At 48.3% G+C, this 20264-nt stretch overlaps 1 long non-coding RNA gene across 1 annotated transcript in view; it reads right to left on the bottom strand.

The window, feature by feature from the left end:
• Positions 1-377: 377 nt before the first annotated feature.
• Positions 378-20264, bottom strand: part of LOC138582070 (uncharacterized) — a 325079-nt gene continuing 305192 nt past the window's right edge. The window contains exon 2 of the long non-coding RNA XR_011304941.1: positions 378-2365. This is a non-coding gene — a long non-coding RNA (uncharacterized lncRNA). The remainder of the gene's footprint in view (positions 2366-20264) is intronic.

Genomic DNA, 20264 nt, shown 5'->3' with positions numbered 1-20264 from the left:
AATGGTGGCCCTGTGAGGGGGCCTGCATCGCCTTCCGGCTCCTGGGTCAGCCGCAATTTGTTGTGGGACAGAGCCAATCAGGCGGTCCGCAATGCAGACAGGCAAATTCAATGAAGAGGAAGGCCGAGCATGGCAGCCATGTTGCAAGAGCTGCACCAAACAGGTGATGCTAGCCGCTCCATGCGATCTTGGGAACAAGGCACAACGTTTTCAGCTCAGGGATCCCCTTCAGGGATTTCTCCATAGGGTGTTGCTGAGGCTGACGGTCTCAGTTCATGGAACACACATGTCCACAGTTGGATGAGAGACTTGTAGGGCAAACCACCGGCAACCAGATAAGAAAAATGCAATCCTCTATGGAAAAGGCTCAGTGCACCTTTTGCAAGCATAACAAGATGTAATTCCTCAAATAAAGAAAATAGCATGTCTTTAGCGGCATTCAATCCCAACTGCCAGGGAGCACAATGACAAATTCAAACATGACAATACATTTTAAAGAAAGCTGTTGTCACAAATGATGCAATCAAAATACAGCACTAATTCCCCTAGTTCATTGGTCGTTCTCTATATACATATCGGCCACTCTGTGGGCGATGCCAAGTGATTTGTTATGATTTCTTATAACATGTACCCTTCCAAGTGGTCGTTGGCCTTGCCACTTTTAGGTTCTAAACATATTATTGGTTTTCTACTTGAGAAAGCTTCTCTCCCCATTAACAACTCAATTGATGTGCGCCTGGTAAATGGGCATGAGCTCAGTGGATACTCTCGAGGTCAAATTGGCCCTCTGAAATGCGAGGAACTTATTTGGGTCCCAGAAACACAGGCGCTCCCACAATGCCTCCCTGGCACTGACCTAGATGTGTTGGTCTCACCCATGCACCTTGTAGTACAAATGATAGGACATCCTCCTCTGTGCTCCCCCGCTTGGCAGCTGCTCCCTCCCCGGACCTTCACCCGGGCCATGCCAGGACCACACTAATCAGTCAACCAGTGAGGGAGTTAGGGGTACTAATGGTGGCCATCTGGTAGTTCACATGGAGTGACCAGTATCATGGGGGACACTAATGCCCTAAATCTGAACTGAGCTGTTTTGGCAGCTCAGGACCCCTGCCCTGCATCCCAGGAGGTCATCCTTCAGAGACAGGTGCAGCCCTCCATGCGCTTGGTTATTCACAATCCTTTCTAGTTACATAGGCCTGCAGCGTGAGACAATGGGATAGTTGTTTCTATTCAGTGTGAAGGCTTTTTAGTCTGCCGCCTGAGCTGGGAACGGGGATGGGAAAGTGTATTAATGCTAAATACCAGGATCTGCAATTGCTGGTGCTGGGACCTGGTGTTTCTAAGTCACGATCTTAAGATGGCCGCGGTTCAGTGTTTCTTTGCCGCAGAACTGGATTGGCTCTCCCACCCTCCATTTATGCTTTGAGCTATTATATTCCCGCAAACCTGAAGGGAACTCCCCTCCCCCTTACAGTTCTGCTTCTACATTTCATTATACGCCTAATATATTTTCCACAACCTAAACCACTTTAAAGGCAGGGGACTTGGATATGCATCCCAAAAGAGTGCTCCACCCTCATCATCATGATTCCAGACAGCTGGAACCCTTTTGATGCACCCTCCGTCATGGCGTACCTTCCAGCATCATAGTGTTTACATCCAATTCATTTGATGCGCAGGGATGGGCATTATATTGACCTATCTTCTTTGCCATGTCAGTGAGGACCTTGTGATGTTTCGGATAGCTGCCAGTCGGCTGGAGGCAAGCTCCTCCTGATGCAGCTCACTTGCCTCCATGCCTGCTGAGAGGCACAAGGGGGGTCCCATGGCGGGTCTCATCTATGTCCTCAAAGCTATATCCCTGACCTATTAAAGTGGTCACACCGGCTAATGGGAGATAGGCAGCCTGTTCTGTTGGTTTCATGGGTATGGATTCATTGTCAGTGTTCTTGTCCGCATGATGTCGAGTGGTATCCTCCCTGGGGTCTCCTCTGTTGTCACCCTGGATCTTGATTGTGCTAACTACATCATGTCCGGTGGCATAGTATACTGTATCTTTGGTCATGAGAGTGATAATCAACAGTTCTTCTTATTCTGAGGTATTTTTTTTAGGATGTCCTAAGGCCACTGGGCAGGTGGACATTGTTGGTGTCTCCTTAGGAGCCATTGCACTCTTCACAGGGGTGTGGCCATTCCTCTCCCCTTGTTCTTGTACCATCCAAAGATGGACTTGCTGGCCCCAGCAGGCATTGTGGTGGTGGTGGCAGAGGTTGGTAAGTTGCTGAGGCCACTGGCTCCAAAAGTCTTGTGTTCGAAGATTAGTGTGGGGATTCATTTTTCCGCCTGTCATTGGTGGAGGAACCTGGAGGGAAATGACAAAGGCCTGGAGTCAGTGACATTTCAGTACATTGGTGAGATGATGCAGGCATACACTTTAGGAACTCTTGGGTACTCCCCTAAAAGACTCCATCATAGGAATCCATCAGTACACTGACAATACTCAGCTGTACTGTAAGGCCAGGGCCCCCCCCAGGTCATTGCTGAAGTCTGTGAATGCCTTACTACCATCCAAACATGGATGTCAAAAGCCTATCGCAAAATGAACCCTACCAAGCCTGAATTATTCCTCATTGGTTCCCACCACCAAACAACAACTCAGCAACAATAGCTGGATGACATTTGCCATAGAGGATCCACGCCTCAGCTGTCAAACTCACCTGAATCCCTGAGCTTCATTGTTGGCAATAGCCTTTCCTTCCAAAAGCAAGTAGTCAAAAAGGCAGAAACTGCGTGGCTGCAGATCCCCACACTCCACAATACCAAACCCTTAATCCCCATGCATGACTTTTACATGGTGGTCAAAGTCCTTATGATCTAAACACACCGATGAGGGAATCATTGTCCTCACTGGGTTTACAACCTGACCACCCTCATGGCAGCCCACTACGTCTCATGCCACCTCCTTAGAGGTGCCCTCAACTTCGACCATATCGCTCCAATGCCACCTGATTTTCACTGGCTCCCCCTCCTCTCCCGTATTATATTCAAAACTGTGTGTATCACCTACAAAGTAGTCTCAAACTGAACATCAAAGTTATATGTGATGTTACTGAAGCAAATTTCAGAGTGGTACATTTCAATGCAACCATAATACCATCCGCTTTAATCAGGAACCGCAGCGAGATCCATTAACCAGAGAGACTCTTTGATTTACAACAGACAGCAAGATGGATGGGACTTAGTATCACATGTTTTCACCTTTTTACCATTCCTGTTGCAAAGCACTCTGGTTATGGCCTCATGCATACAGGACATTGTTGGTATGGACCCCAGGATTGGTTCATTAAGGTAGGCATATACTACACCAATCACTGTGGTCCATTTGCCTATAAAAGAGGCCTAAGCCCCTCTTTTTGAAGATCATCTGAAGACTTTGCAAGGAGGAGCAAGAAGAACTCATCATTGGGCCCTGGCTGAAGGTACAGTCTGCCTTACATCTTCCGCCAGTGAAGGAAAGCCAGGACGTTCAATGAGGGAAGCAAGATCCCTCCCATAAACATCTCCCTGAGAACAGAGGGAGATAAAGACCCTGCATCCACTCTAGAACCAGTACCCTGCCAGCACACAGCATACCCTGCAACAACCTTCTTAAGTAGGAAGTGCCAGAAGGACTCTAAACCTACAATAAAGGACAAGGCAACAGCCTGCAACACACTCCTCAGCTTTGGGCTGTCCCCCTAAAGAATGACACACGTCCATTGAAGACACTGGGAGAAGTGCCTCGACAAGCATCTATCGACGTCCGTCTTAAAAGACATTTTCAAGCCAGTTGAGATCATCGAGCTGTAACCGACTGCAACCCGCAGTAACTTAAAGACATCTGAGACGTCTCAACCAGCGCTTCAGAACCACCACCAGAACTGAGACAACGATTCCTGACCCCGAGCCGCCATGTATGCCAGCCTGCAGCCATTTGTCCAGCACCGCTCACCGAACCGTCTTGCCGCCTGATACCCGCCTGATACCCACAGCTCACTCCCGTCCTGAACTCTTTCCTAGAAGCCTGCAAAGTGCCCTGAAGCCAACTCAATGCTGTCGTGCATCAAGAACACCTACAGCACACAGTACATTGTGGTTCTTTCCCTGTGGTCCTCCCTGGAAGGCCCGTAGAGACATTTTAAGACCCATTGCCCCTTTGTGCTCAAGCCAAGTAAACTTGAACTGTTGCAAATATTTACCATACCGACTACCCTCCTGGCAGTATCCAGAGTGCATCCCTTTTCCTTATTTGAAACTGTCTGTCCTATGCATTCCTACACAGGGTGGGTTGTATTTCGTAGTGTTGCTAGAACTGTTGGTTGTGATAATAATAAAGTAGATATTTCTATATAATCTTGATTGGACAGTCCCTTTTATCAATGGGTGATAATTGTATTTTTGCTGTGTTGCAACTAACCAATGATCCACAACGTTTCAGAGATAGGCCTACTGTTGCATCCACGTTACCAAAATTGGACTGATATCCCTGGACCACTGGTGCCCCCGAAGTTGATTTGTCAAATTGTTGGCAGACGGTCAGATCTAGTTGGAGCCTTGCACACAGCTTAGTCACCCAACGATAAAAGTACGTTTGAAGGCAACGTTTAGAACACTGCTAGGTATTTGTAATAATCGTGGATCTTGAAATAGAGATTGTGAAAGGCATGACCAATGATGTCTTGCGCGTCTTGGGTCAAGAGAGGGGACTTCCCCACAACTCCATGGTTAATAAACCTACGTTTCTGACCAGGCTCCAAACTTGGGTAGAAGCAAGGGTGGCTGGGGAGAAGAGCCCAGGGGATGGGCTAGGCCCTATGTACCTGAATGAAAAAGACCTTCCAGGAGGGGAAGTGGAAGATGATGAGGACGACCGCATGTGTAGTGTTTCTCGACAACCATTCCTCCGGGGGGGCAAGCATGGTTTCTTAATACTCTAGCGTGTCAGTGAAGTCAGCAGCAAGTGGGGCATCCCGCAGGACCCAGGCCTCAGCACAGTCTATACGTGGCCCAATAATTGTTCTGGCTGTTAATGATGTAGCAGCTAGAAAGCTCCTGCTGGAGGAAAGGAGACTAGCGTTGGAGGAACAAAAACAACAGGACAATGTCACAATAGAGATGTGCAAGCTGGCACTCGAAGAGAAGAATGAGCCAACAAATCAACCTCTAGTGAAAGCAGCAGTAGTGGCTCAAACCAGGGTGCCCGGGATAAGCCCCGGCACCACATCCCCAAAGACTTAGTGTAGGCTTATGAAGTGGGGAAGGATAATTTTGACTGGTTTGAAGCACTCAAGTTAGCTTTTCTGCTACGGGAGGTGGACGGGGTATAGTTGGGTGCAGCCCTGATGAGTCGCCAGGAACTGATTCAATTCATAAGAGCATGAAGGTGGCCCTCCTCAGGAAGTTCTGTAAAACCCCTGAGCAGTATCTCAAGAGCTTGAGAGAACTTGGAAAGAAAAGTGGACAGACATTTGAAGCGTTCACACACTTGTCGAAATATCTGAACGCGTGGGTGTCTGGTAACAAAGTTCACACATTTGAAGGGATGCATGAGTATGTATTGAAGAACTGTGAGGTTGACCTACACTAGCATCTTGTGGACAAGACTATCACAGACCCCAGGGAGCTTGCAAAGGCTGCTGACAGGTTTGTGAGTACTCAAGTCCAGAAAAAGGCCCAGGCGAGCACACACAAACCAGAAGAGAAATCTTCAGATAAAGAAGTTAACAAGGATAGGAAGGACGAAGGTCCAATCCTCTTTTTTTCCGAAGTCAGCTCCCCAAAAGCATGAAGGGAAATCCCAAAACTTTACTTCAGCCATACACTCCGAAAAGAAGATTACAGGCACCCTTAGCACTGGGACACCTATGTTCCCACCACACAAAGGTTGTTTCATGTGTAAGGAGCTGGGCCATAGGAATGGGGATCCTGCTTGCAAGGGTTTACCCAAGCAAGCCATAGATAATGTTGGGCTCATTGAGGAGATCATTAGTGTAGACCTCATAGAAGAGGACTTCCCACTAGGCAAAGGAGTGGCTGAATGAGGATTGGCTGCACTGAGTGGGAATGGTTCCCGGTCTCCAGAAGAGATCCTAGTTTCCAATAATGCTCAATTGTTTTTAAACCATGAGCACATCAATGGACACAAAACTGCTGCGGTCAGAGACACTGCGGCTAGCAACACTGCTGTCTCCCGGCAGTGGGTACAGCCAGGCAAGGATATTGATGGGCCTGATTGTAGCATCAGTGGGTTTGACATAAAGAGTAAGTGCCCCATGGCAATATTAGATTTCAGCTGGTGAGGTGAAATGACCCAGCACCATGTAGCGGTGAAAGACTCCATCGCTGTCCCATGTCTGTTGGGTAATAAGCTTCCTGACCCAGACATAGTCGCGATGGCCACCAGAACGAGGGCTAAAGAGGTTGCCAGATTGAAGGCTCTCAACACCTTAGGGCCTGGAGTGCTTCCAGGGGGCTTGTTGGAGGGACCGACGTGGCCGGTAGACACTGGTCCAGTTCAGCAGACTCTTGAGTCACCTACTCCTGCGGGAGAGAGGCCAGCAGCCAGTGAGGACTCTACTCTGGTAACAGGGGACTCAGTTACCTTAGAGTTGCCTGGCACAGCTCAAGGAACCAACCTGAGGTGGAGGACCAGGTGAGCTCAGATCTGAAGGGCCTGCCCAAGCTGGATAAGTTTGCATCAGCTGGGGGCCCAGATCAGCTCTGACTTTTTCAAAGCCCAGAGAGAGTGTTCCACTCTGGTGGGACTGCAGAATCAGAGGGAGGAGAAGGCGAAGGGCAATGTCTCTGGACTGTTCTAAGCGTACAGGGAGCCAAAAGACTCTGTGGATGAGGGCACCAGAAGATTGGCGATTCCCCAATGCCACAGGAAGTTCCTTTTGGATTTGGCTCACCAAATTCCTTTAGCAGGTCACTTGGGAGTGAATAAGACATCAGACTGGTTGTCTGCACACTTTTACTGACTGCAGTGCAGTGTAAAAGTTAAGGAATTTGTCCAGTCCTGCCCGACTTGTCAAGCTTCTGGCAAATCAGGTGGTGCCACTAAGGTCCCCTTAATTCCACTACCCATGGTTGGGGTGGCCTTTTGAGAGAATAGGCATAGACATTGTGGGTTTGTTGGATCCTCAAACCAGCTCAGGAATTGGTAGTGGTCGGCCATGCCACTCGGTACCCTGAGGCTGTCCCTCTGAGCAGGATCAAAGCCCCCGTGGTTGCCAAGATTCTGATTGGGAGATTCTCCCGTGTCGGTTTCCCCAGCATATATGAATGCTATTTGGGAGGAGTGTGGAGTCACCTAGTGGTTGTCAGCATCCTTCCATCCACAGATGAATGGGCTTGTTGAGTGGTTCAACAAGACCCTGAAAATCATGATAGGTGGCTTGGAAGAGCACCTGAGGAGAACATTTGGATATTCTCCTGCCATGCCTTCTGTTCACCTAGAGCTGTGGCTTTCAAACTTTTTATACCAAGGCCCCCCTGAACAAACAATAAATAGTTTGGGACCCCCCTACCCCACCCATCTGTGTTGCTGTTATTTTTTTTTATAGAGATAGCTGCGAAATGTGTGATGTCCATACACAAGCACACTGGATTGTTTTGTATATGGGACTCTGACGAGCATGCCAATCGAAGAAGTTGCCTCACACTGTAAATCTACTAGGCCAGTGGTCTTCAAAATGTTTTGGCCTGGGCCCTCCTGAGCAAAATTTGGGCAGGCTGGGCCCCCAAAAAATGACAAATGGAAAGTATGTATTGCGCACTGTCACTGCACCCTACTCCCAGTATAGTCCCCGGACTCCCCCACTTGCTCCCATCACAGTGGCTGGGCTCCCTCATCCCACTCCGACCCAGTCCCTGGGCTCTCCCCACAACATCACACACCCTGGGCTCTCCTCACCCTGCTCCCACCACTATTCCATGGTTCCCGCCCATCCTGCTCCTACCGCAGTCCCTGGGCTCCCCCATCCCATTTCCAACACAGTCCGAGAGCCAGTGGCGGCTGATGAGTTTTTTTAGTGGAGTACACATGTTTCAATAAAATAAATGAACATAAACATACCTTCTGCATTGACCTGCATGTGGGTGCTGAAACGCCCTGTTCCAGGCTGCTCTGTCCGTATGTGCGAGGAGGCGCAGGAGCTCCCCTCGCACATACAGACATGCAGTGCCCCAGCCAGCATTTCCAATAAGCTATGCAATGCTGGCAAAGCAAAACGCCATAGACTTGCATGGCTCAATGAGAATGTGCAGCTGGGGAACAAACTTAACTGTCAAAGGGAAATAGGGTTTCCCTTTGACAGTTCAGCCAGCCCAAGAGCACTCCCTCAGCTGGAAAAAGCGGCTGAGGGAGTGCTCATTGTTTCACTGGGCCGGTTCCTTAGCTCCTCCATAATGGGTGAGGGGGGCACTAGGTGGGCGCCCCCTTGACATTATGGAGGAGCTGCTAGGCTCGGACTGGCCTACAGGGCAATGCCTGTACCAATAATACAAAATGCTAGCATGGGCCAGTCAAAATGGGCCACCTTTTTGGCCAATGTGGGCCAGTTTGATGAGTTACTTCACTATTCAGTTCGTAATTTTACCATTGTTGCTGAATAAATATTCTATAAATATCACAATGTACTTACATTTGAACACAAAGCACCCCCTTGGGTACTATTCAAACAGTCTGTGAATGAATGTTATGTTATGTTATGTTACTAGGGGAATCCAGACGTGGACCCCTTGCTCACTATTCTTAGAGAGGCACAGATCCACCCTACTGATGAGGTCCAACCAGACCGAAACACGTGTCTGGGGTTTCTGTTGGTACTCTTGTTCAGAGGAGAATTGCCTAGCATTTCGGTGCTGGACTGCCCCAGGGCAGGACAAAGACTGATATGTTTGGGATATTTCTTCTCTGTGAAAGATAGTGAGCTAAAGACTCTGTGTAAGTCTCTCGTAACCAGGACTAATGTCTGGCAGAGGGACTCCCAGGACCCCCCTTGTTAATTTGCATATTCAAGTAACTTTGGGTCTCACCCTAAGTTACTAGGGGAATCCAGACGTGGACCCCTTGCTCACTATTCTTAGAGAGGCACAGTTCCACCCTACTGAGGAGGTCCAACCAGACCGCAACACGTGTCTGGGGTTTCTGTTGGTACTCTTTTTCAGAGGAGAATTGCCTAGCATTTCGGTGCTGGACTGCCCCAGGGCAGGACAAAGACTGATATGTTTGGGATATTTCTTCTCTGTGAAAGATAGTGAGCTAAAGACTCTGGGTAAGTCTCTCGTAACCAGGACTAATGTCTGGCAGAGGGACTCACAGGACCCCCCTTGTTATTTTGCATGTTATGTTACTTGCCATTTTTATAGTGCCCTATATATCAGTGGTATGACCTCAAAGAGCTGGTAGGTTGAATGCCCTTGGGAACCATAATTCTGGTCAATAGAGAGAGATAGTGCCGTAGGGTATGTGAGTGCACCAGATGTGTGCAGCTGATGTAATTGCCGGATGGTAGCTGCATCCTAGCGTTAGGTGTGGTACTGAAGATATCAGTTGGATGTGTGCAGTCTGGTGGGTGCACACCCAGACTGGGCGCTGGCTGTGTTAGGCCTGAAGGACGCATATGTGAGCAACTAGGCCAGAATGTGCTCGGCTAGCAGTGTTTTATTAAGGTGATGAGGTGTTCATGGGGTCGTATTCATATGTGAACAGCTAGGCTGAATTAGTCAGGGGTATCGCTGTGTTCTAGTGCTTTGATGATGGTGTAAAGTAGAGAGTAAGCATAGTGATGTGATCTGATGGTTATATTTAAAGCGGCCGAGACCAGGCACGTGAACAGGATGGCAGGGTACAGGGCGACACACGGACACATAGAGATATGGGGCTGGGCTTACAGTGACAGGAGGGGGGGATACGCATATATAGCAACAGCATGGGAAGCAGGAAAACAGTGTACACAGTTATACACATGTGGGCATGTTAACATCTACATTCCCATTTCTATCCAAATGCGATTCAGGCTAATTTTCACAGCTCCACCCAAGTGTGGGACATGCCAACATTTGCATTTCTATCAAGAAGCGACTCAGGGTAACGTTCACCATCCTCTCAGGGTCTGGTACAGGCTAATAATGGTCAAACCTCTAACCGAGTGCGGAATTGGCAACATTCACAGTCCTGTCCGGGTTCGGCGTCGGCTAATGTTCACAATTCGAGCCAACTGTGGCCAACCTTCACAATCTAGTATGGGTCTGGGGCAGGCTAATGTTCACGGTTCTAACTGAATGCGGAAGTGTGGCATTGTTAACATTCAGAATCATGTCTGGCGCAGGCTAATGTTCACATGTCTACTAAGTGTGGCATTGCTAACAATCTAGTGAGGGTCTGGGCAGGCTAATATTCACGATTCTAACTAAGTGCGGTATTGCTAATATTCAGAATGTAGTATGGTCTGGGGCAGGCTAATGTTCACAATTATAATTGAGTGCGGAAGTGTGGCATTGTTAGCATTCACAATCCTGTCTGCGTTTGGCGTAGCCCAATGTTCACAATTCCAACGAAGTGCGGCATTGCCAACAATCACAATCGTATCCGGGTCTGAGGCAGGCTAATGTTGATGATTCGAACGAAGTGTGGCAATGCTAACATTCACAATCCTGTCTAGGTCCTGCGCAGGCTAATATTCACAATTCCAACCAAGTGTGGCATTGCGAACAATCACAATATTCTCTGGGTCTGGGGCAGGCTAATTTTGACGATTCTAACGAAGTGTGGCATTGCTAACATTCACAATCCCGTCTGGGTCTGGCTAATGTTCACAATTCTAACAAAGTGTGGCATTGTGAACATTCACAATCCTATTTATAAGTGATGCAGGCTACTGTTTACAAATCTAATTTTTTACATTGGTGCCTGAGACAGTGTTATGCTTCAGCCTGAACTTGTGAGCTGCCCCTGCCCATTTCTTTCAACCTAATTTTCTTTTTACATTTCATGCTGGGCTCTCACGCCCCCCCAGGGATGCGGCCACTGCCCCCCACAGGGCCGCGCCCCACAGTTTGAATACCGCTGACCTAGAGGGAGGTATCACAGAATGGAGTAGGGTTTAGCCCATTTGAGCTTTTATTTCGACAGCATGTACAAGGTCCCCTGAGTGTAGTGAAAGAGGGATGGGAGGGCAACCACTCATCCCCCACATGAGATGTGTTGGACTTGGACTTGGACTATGGACTTGGTCTTCGGTCAAGACTGACAAAGTGCATGGAACAGTAGACGAAAAACCTAAAGGCCAGTCAGGAGCTGATGAAACACTAACACGACTAGAAGGCCACATTGACAGTCTATTCTCCAGGCCAGCGGGTGTAATTATGGAGCCTGTTAAACCCAGTGACCTTCTGGACAAGCGGACTGGGCCTTATTGTGTGCTTGAAAATATCAGTAAGGTGAATTATCAAATTGATATGAAAGGGCCTAAACAGATGTGCAGGGTAATTCACGTCAACTCACTAAAACCGCATCATAGCAGGGATGACTTGGTCATGGATTTAGTGACAGATGGAGAGACAGCAGGAGACCGATCCCCCCCCAGAACTCCTGCACACTGAAGTCACAGATGGGTCAGTTGAAGGTGTCAACCTTGCAATGGACTTGTCAGAACAGCAACGGACAGACTGTCACTGTTTACTGGGCCAGTTTGCTGGTCTGTTTTTGCTGACCCCAGGTAACGCAGATTGGGGCACCCATGGTGTGGACACTGGAGACAGTAAGCCACACCAGCTTAAGCAGGATTCATTAAATGTCTGATAAGGTCAGGGACACCATCGAGGAGGAAGAACCAAGATGCTGTCTATAGGAGAGATAGAGCCATCTCACAGCCCCTGGGCTAGCCGAGTGGTGCTCGTCCTTAAAAAGACCAGTGTTGAGAAGACTGAAGTCCACCTTTGTGTGGACTACAGTGGGCTGAATTCTGTCATGAAGACAGATGTTCACCCCATTCCTCAGGCAGAGGAGCTCATTGTCAAGCTCGGCACTGCCAAGTACATGAGTACCTTTGACCTCATGGCAGGGTACTTGCAGGTCGTCTTGACGGATGGAACAAGAGAGAGGTCAGCCTTCTCAACCCCAGAAGGACATTATCAGTTTATGGTGATGCCCTTCGGATTGAAGAATGGCCCTGACACTTTTCAGAGGATGGTTAACCAGGTATTGTCTGGACTGGACAACTTCAGTATCACCTATTTAGATGACATTTCAGTGTTGAAAAAGAAGGTTATGCAGTCGTGTAGGCATTAAATAAGCTCAAACCCTAAAGCTCTGTGTCAAACTTTACTATCCAAACAGACCACTGGTCTCTTCGATAGTTAATGGCCATGCAAGGGAAAAACCTTAAGCTTTTGCGTTGGGCCATGTCCCTACAGGGATTAGATATGGCCATCCAGCACAGGCCAGGCTCCGAGCATGGAAATGCAGATGGCCTCAGCCGGTACTTTCACCTAGATGACGAACCAGACCCTCAGTAGGGTGGTGCTTCACATATTGAGGCTGGGAGGCATGTGAGGAATTCAACCATCTGCAAGGGGGGTCTACACTCGCCTGGGCTTTTTGAAATGTTTAATTATATGTAATCATGGCACACCAACCTCAAGAAAATGTGTGGGGCTAATGCACACACTTGTTCCTAGGTTCAGAGCATGGCAAACACATAGACCCAAGTACTCTGGGTGGACACAGCCCACAGGCATTGTCCCCCTGTCATATTTTGTTTGGATATGACAGCCAGGGGTACACAATGCATCTCCAGAAGGGGGTGGACCAAATCTTCCCCTACCATGGCCATCCTGATTAACTAACAAAGGCTTCATGGATCTGCCCATCTCTTCTGTGGGGCCCTGCAACTGGTGGCAGTGATTCACATACCAATTAGAGGGTAATTCAAACAGCCTCACAGGGGGCCTGGCTTTAGAAGTTAACAAAGGAGACAGGAATTCCCAACAACCATTCATATGCAACTGTGTCAACCTGAAGCCAGCTCCCGCCCTCAGTATCGATTGACAGTGAAATGTCATGTCTGGGACTGCATGTTTACAGTAGTTCACCTTGCAGGGTCACCCCATTCACAAGGTATGAGGATGTGGATAGCAGGAGCCAGAGCATCTGGTAATGCTGCAGATTCAAGGGAGACCTGTCTCTTTAATCAGGATTCACAGAGAGATCCATTAACAAGAGAGACTCTTTGATCCGCAACAGACAGGAAGATGGGTGGACTTAGTATCACATGTTTCCACCCCTTTACCTTTCCTGTTGCAAACCACTGTGGTTATGACCTCATGCACACAGGAGATTGTTTGTAGGGACCCCATGATTAAACCATTAAGGTAGGCATAGCCTACACCAATCACTATGGTTCATTTGGCTATAAAAGAGGCCTAAGCCCCTCTTTTGGCAGATCATCTGAACACTTCACAAGGAGTAGCAAGAAGAACTCATCATTGGACCCTGGCTGAAGGTACAGTCTGCTTTACATCTCCCACTAGTGACGGAAAGGCCATGACCTTCAGAGAGGGAAGCAAGATCCCCCCCCCAAACATCTCCCTGAGAACAGAGGGAGATAAAGACCTCAGAGGACAGTCTGGCCGCTCCGGAACCGGTACCCACCAGCACTCAGTGTACCCTTCTAGGCTCTCCAGGAACCTTCCTAGGAGAGAAGCACCAGAAGGTCTCTGAATCTACAACAAAGAACAAGGCAGCCGCCTGCAACACATTCCTAAGCTCTGGGCCGTCCACCTTAAAGGTCAACACAAGCCCATTGAAGAAGCTGGGAGAAGTGCCTGAACAAGCATCTACCAAGTCCGCCATAGAGGACATTTTTGAGACAGTCGAGTTCCTCGAGCTGCAACTGACTGCAACACTGACCGTTGTCAAGCTGCTGTCACCCAAAGACATATGAGATGTCTCGATCAGTGCTTCAGAGTCGCTGACCAGCACAGAGATGATTCCTGACTCCGAACCACCATGTAGGCTAGCCAGTAGCCATTCATCCAGCTTCGTTCACCGAACCGTCTTGCTGCCTGATACCCGCTGCTGACTCCCGTCTTGAACTCTGTCATAGAAGCCTGCAAAGTGTTCTGAAGCTGACTGAATGCTGTCGAGCATCAAGAAAACCTACAGCACAAGGTACATTGTGGTTCTGTCCCTGTGGTCCTTCCTGGAAGGCCCCAAGAGACATCTTATCACCTATTGCTCCCTTTGTGCTGAAGCCAAGTAACCTTGTACTGTTGCAATTATTTGGTTCTATGTGATAATTTTGCTTTTTGTAGGTCGCCCAACATAAAGACTGATTTTTCTCGGCCGATTTTGGGTGGCCTACAAAAAGCAAAAACCCACATTACCTCGCCCCCCACCCCTTTCCTCCACCACACTCCCTGATGGGATCTGTTCAAAATTGGGGGGTTTCACTTGCCACACCCATCCCTCAGCATGACCCACCCCCACAAACTCCCCAAAAATAAACAAACACACACACAAACACGCAAAACACACACAACACCAACGCAACACACACACATACCTGTCCACCGTCACAGCCGCTTCCGGGTGCTGGCGTGCCTGTCTGCCCCTGCACACACTTGTGGGCATCGCAGCAGTTGACAGCTCAATTTAGAAAGACTGCTCTGTTCGGTCACAGCGAGGTCTTTCTAAATCGTTTTTGTGTTTAACACGTTTTTAGGAAAAAGGTCTATTCACCTAATACTGATTATTTACCATACTGACTACCCCCTTGTCAGTATCCAGAGTGCATCCCTTTTTCTTCTTTGAAGCTGTCCTCTGCATTCCTTTACCCAGACCCTCTCCATGCCCCCTTTTCTTTCTACTCCTTGTCACCTCAGTTGCTGAGTGCCTCAGGGCTCCTCCTTATCTCCTATCTTGTTTAGTATCTATATTTGGGCCCTTGTATGTCTCATCTGCTCCTTCGCCGTCAGATGATACTCGTACGCAGGTGACACTGATGTGTCGGCATGCCTGTGGGAGTGTCTGGTAGCCATCGGAGAATGGATGAACTGCAATTTGCTCAAGTTAAATGGAGATAAAACTGAGATGATGGTGTTGGGTTGCCCCCCTGATCCCACGCTATGGGTGTCCTCCTTTTGGCCGTCATCTCTAGCTCCTCTTCCTATACTGGTTAATAAAGTGAAAAATCTGGGGGTTGTGCTATCCGCATCTCTCTCTGTGGAAAAACAGGTCACTGTGGTGTGTTAGGCTGGTCATCTCCAGTTGAAAATTCTGAAGAAGGTGCTACCCTTGATCCCTGCCCCTCTACGTCCCCTGGTAGTGGCAGCCATGGTTATGTCATGGCTAGACTACTGTAACTCCTTGTATCTAGCTCAACCCAAGGATCTGACCCAACAGCTGCAGCGGCTTCAAAGCATACCCGCTTGAGTGGCAACTGGCACGCACTCTGGTGCACACATTGCCCCCCGTGCTTCAGACACTCCACTGGCTCCATGTGGCACAGCGGGTCGAATTTAAGGCACTTTGTATAGTGCATCGCACCCTCCACAACCTGTCACACTCAACCCCCGCTTTCTTCTTTGTAGGTTTCTCTGATCTCTGGAATGACCGGACTTGAACAGGTAAGGCCGGTGGTCCTCCGTATCCAGTGTGGAACGTAAGTAGACTCAGAGGAAGAGTGCAGGATTCCAGGAAGTAAAGAGCAGACAACGTCCAGGAGTAAGCGCTGAGCCAGGAAGGGAGGCACTACTCACAAGTACTGCAATGGAGTTGCGAGCACAGAGCATGGAAGGGGACCCAGGAAGGAATGAGCGGACGTCCTGGGAGAGGAGTAAGCCGCTCAATGGTCCAGGAATGAAGAAGAGTGAGGATGGATGTATCGGAACAGCGATACGAGGAAAGGAACGGTAGGCACACTAGCTGCGAACTCAAAAAGGAGCGTTGAGACGCAGAGAGCTGCAGGGGCGTGCCCTTTTTCTAGGAATCCAATGCTCCTGCGTAAACACTAGAGTGCAGCATGACTGATGCGCCGGCCATGTTGAGAGGAACACGCCCCCAGTGGTATGGTGCATCATGGACCAGGAAGTCCAGAAGGGGTGCAAATGGGGGTTCATGACAGCAAGCCCCCTCCTAAAACCAGATCCACCTGGCTTCCCCGGATGAGTCAGATGGAATTTCTGCACTAAGCGAGGGGCATTCATGTTGGAGACAGGTTCCCATGTTCGTTCACTGGGAGGATATCCTTTCCATTCCACTAGGCACTGTAGCCAACCTCTTTTATATCTAGAGTCGCAGATCCTGGAGACTTCAAACTCAGTCTGATCGTTGACTAGCACTGGGTTGGGTCGGTGAGCTGACCTAGTGGATTCAAGATAAGGTTTGAGCAGGGAAGTGTGAAAAACAGGATGAATCCTCTTACAGGAGTCTGGTAACTGGAGGCGATATGCCACTTGATTGATGACCTCTTTGATAGGAAATGGCCCATAGAATTTGGGGGCCAATTTATTAGGATGTAGATGTCGAGGCAGTAGTTTAGAAGATAACCAGACCTTGTCACCAATCCCATAGATAGGAGCAGGCCTCCGTTTAGCATCAGCATGTCTTTTGACATCCATTCTGGCCTTTTTTAAATGTTCCTTAGCATCCCTGTGTGTCGTGACCAGTCTTTCAATCCAGGAATCGACCGATGGAACTGGGGTGGTATGAGGTAGGATCGTTGGCAGAACTGATAGATGGAAACCTTAACTACAGAAGAAGGGGATTGTCTTAATAGCTGAATGATCAGAATTGTTATAGGCGAATTCTGCTACAGGAATTAAGATCAACCAATGATCCTGGACTTTGGCTGAAAAACTGCGCAAATATTGTCCTAAGTTCTGATTTACTCGCTCTGTAATCCCATTAATTTGGGGGTGGTATCCAGAAGACAAGGCACGTTGGATGCCCAGCATGTGGCATCGGTGTTTCCAGAACTGTGAGATGTATTGAGGACCACGGTCTGAAATGATCTTGGAAGGTAGGCCATGTAATCTGAAGATGTGCTTCAGAAATATAACTGCCATTTCCTGGGCTGAAGGCAACTTGTGCAATGGGGTAAAGTGAGCCATGTGGGTATACAGGTGGATGGTAACCATTATGGTGGTAAATCCTTTGGAATGGGGCACCTCTACGATGAAATCGTTGGCAATTACTTCCCAAGGATGATCTGGCAACGTAGGTTGATGGAGAAGACCAGCAGGTTTTCTATTATCTGATTTATTCTGACTGCAGACTGGGCAGGCTTGGACATACGCCTTTACTCCATCATTCATGTTAGGCCACCAGAATTGCCTCTGAATATGGCGAAGGGTAGCAGTAACGCCTCGATGCCCGGAATGGCAGGTGTCATGACAGAGGTTTATGATCTTGGTTCTCAACTTGTTCGTGGGTACTGCCAGCCTGTTATCTTTGTAGAGATAACCATCTTTTGTGACTAAGGACCATTGGTCTTTCCCGAAGTAGTCCTTCCACAGATCAGAAGATGGTATTTCAGCTCAGAACCTTTCCAGTAAGGAGTTGGCTTGGGTCACAAACACTGTGTCAGGAACATTTTTGGAAATGCATGGGCCTCCACTGGCTCGTAATCAGGGAGCCTGGATAAGTCATCGGCAATTACGTTGTGAGTTCCTGGGATGTGATGTATGCGAAACTGATACTGTGCAAAAAAATAAGCCCAACGAGCTTGGCGACTGTTTCTGCATTCCAGGGATTGTAGAATCTGTAGATTACTATGATCAGTTCGCACTTGGACAGGAAATTTGGCACCCAGTAGTAAATGGCGCCAGTCTTTAAAGGCTTGCCGGATGGCCAGCAATTCTTTCTCCAGCACTGAATAATGGGTCTCACTGGGACTTAAAGTTCGAGATAGGTAGGCGATGGGATGTTCCGCTTTGTCCTCAAATTCTTGTTTTAGGACAGCTCCTATTGCATGATCTGAGGCATCGGATTCTACCAGGAAGGGTCTATCGATATCCAGTTGAGCCAGGATGGGACCTTGAGTAAATCTCTGTTTTAACTCCTGGAATGCGACTTCCTGAGCTTTGGACCAAATAAAGGAAATGTCTTTCTTCAACAATGCGACTATTGGCTGTACAACGTCAGAGAAGGTGGGAATTCATTTCCGGTAAAAGTTGGTGAGTCCCAGGAAGGATTGAATCTGTTTTACTGTTATAGGGGCTGGCCAAGATAGGATAGACTCAACCTTGGAGGGATCCATTTCGATTCCCTTTGCACTCAAACGAACCCAAGTTAATGGACTGTTTGGGCGTGGAATATGCATTTCTCTGGTTTAACCAGGAGTTTGTTATCTCGTAGACGTTGGAATACTGATGTCAGATGTTTCTGATGTAGCTGAGAATCCTTGGAATAAATCAAGATGTCGTCCAAATACACTATCACAAAGAGGAACACCATATCCGAAAAGACTCTATCCATGAATCGTTGAAACACCGCAGGGGCGTTTGCAAGACCAAATGGCATTACCAGGTATATAAAATGTCCAAAGGGGGTCTGGAATGCGGTCTTCCATTCATCACCTTCTCTTATCCGGATGAGATAGTATGTGCCTCTTAGGTCAAGTTTAGTAAAGATTACAGCTCCCCAGGCTGCTTCCAATATGTCGGATATGAGCGGTAGATGGTAACGATCCTTGAGGGTGCATTGGTTAAGTCCCCGATAGTCCAGGCAGGGTCGAAGTTCCTTAGTGTCTTTCTTGGGCACAAAAAAACAAAGAGGCACCGGCTGGAGATTTGGAAAGTCGAATGGTTCCATTGGCAAGATTGGTGTCCAGATACTCATGCAATGCTCTTTTTTCCAGCTCGGAAAGGATAACCATTCTTCCAAATGGTATCACTGCAGAATCTTCTGTGTTGATAGTGCAATCTTCTGGTCGATGTGGTGGTAGTGATTGAACAATAGCTGTTGAAAACACATCCGATGTGTAAATCTCCGGTACTTAGGAAATATTGAAGACACAGATGGATGGTCGTTGGGGGATCTGGTGTTCCATAGCCACGTTCTGTACCATGTTTTGGGGTAAACAATGGGACAGACAGAATTCAGATCCTAGAAATAAGGATCCGGCTGCCCAATTGATGTACGTGTTGTGTTTTTGTGGCATGGGCATTCCCAGAACCATAGGGTAATGTGCTGCCTTGATGATGTCAAAACAAAGCATCTCCTGATGATTGTTGATTGAGAGTAACAGTTCCGTGGTTTTGTCATGAACCCGTTGGCCAGGTATTGGTCAAGATAGGCCTTCAGGTGCTGGTTTTCTGGTTCCGTGAGTGCGTAAACTTCGTTCCTTTCCTAACCACGTTATTTCATCGGGGGTTGCGGGGGGAGCTCAAGGATGTTCTAGCACAAGTAGTGAATCCCCCGAAACACTGCTCAAAATTCATTGAACTTGTTGTTCAACTGGATAATAGGTTGCAGGACTGAAAAGCAGATCAAACCAGACCGGACCCTCGCCCTATGTATGTGCGTTCAAAGGACAATATTGCCCGCACAACGGAAGGTTCAGGAGACCCAATGCAAATCGGGGGGGTCAGATTCCCCCTTGACTAAAGAGGAAAGGGATAAAAGGAGACAGCAGCAGTTATGTCTGTACTGTGGAAGGTCAGGTCATTTCCTTAAAGAGTGCCCTGTGAAGCCACCGAGGAGGACGGTAGGGGCCACGGACAAGGAAGATACCATCAAGGAATCGGAAAACTCCCCAGCCCGGCAAGTGTAGGGGTCCACTTGTTGAGCGAAGAAAGTGAACTACAGACCTCCCATTTTGCAGGGGTCTTGATCAATCATCAACAACCATCTCGGATGCACGCAGTAAGAGCTTACATTGACAGTGGAGCCGTTGGGAATTACATCGGCCAGGATCTTGTGGCAAATATGGGGCTTCCGTTACGCCCTAAATCAACCACCGACACTATTCCCACTGTTGAAGGCACGGAAATAGCTTCTGGTCCAGTATCCCAATGCACTGCAGCTTTAACCCTTCTGTGCCAGGATGGACACCAAGAATTTATCGTTTTCGACCTCATTAAGGCATCACAGTTCCGGTTGATTTTGGGAATGCCATGGTTTGTAGCTCACAATCCTCGAATCGATTGGTGAGCAAAAGGCCTTTCCCGCGACTTGCGCCCACACATGCTTGCGACTGTGGCAATCGGCACCC

The sequence above is a fragment of the Ambystoma mexicanum genome, chromosome 3q, assembly GCF_040938575.1.
Source record: "Ambystoma mexicanum isolate Mex_15411 chromosome 3q, UKY_AmexF1_1, whole genome shotgun sequence".
In the NCBI taxonomy this organism is placed as follows: Eukaryota; Metazoa; Chordata; class Amphibia; order Caudata; family Ambystomatidae; genus Ambystoma; species Ambystoma mexicanum.
The sequence above is the reverse complement of the archived record's forward strand: the minus strand, read 5'-3'. Positions and strand labels throughout refer to the sequence as shown.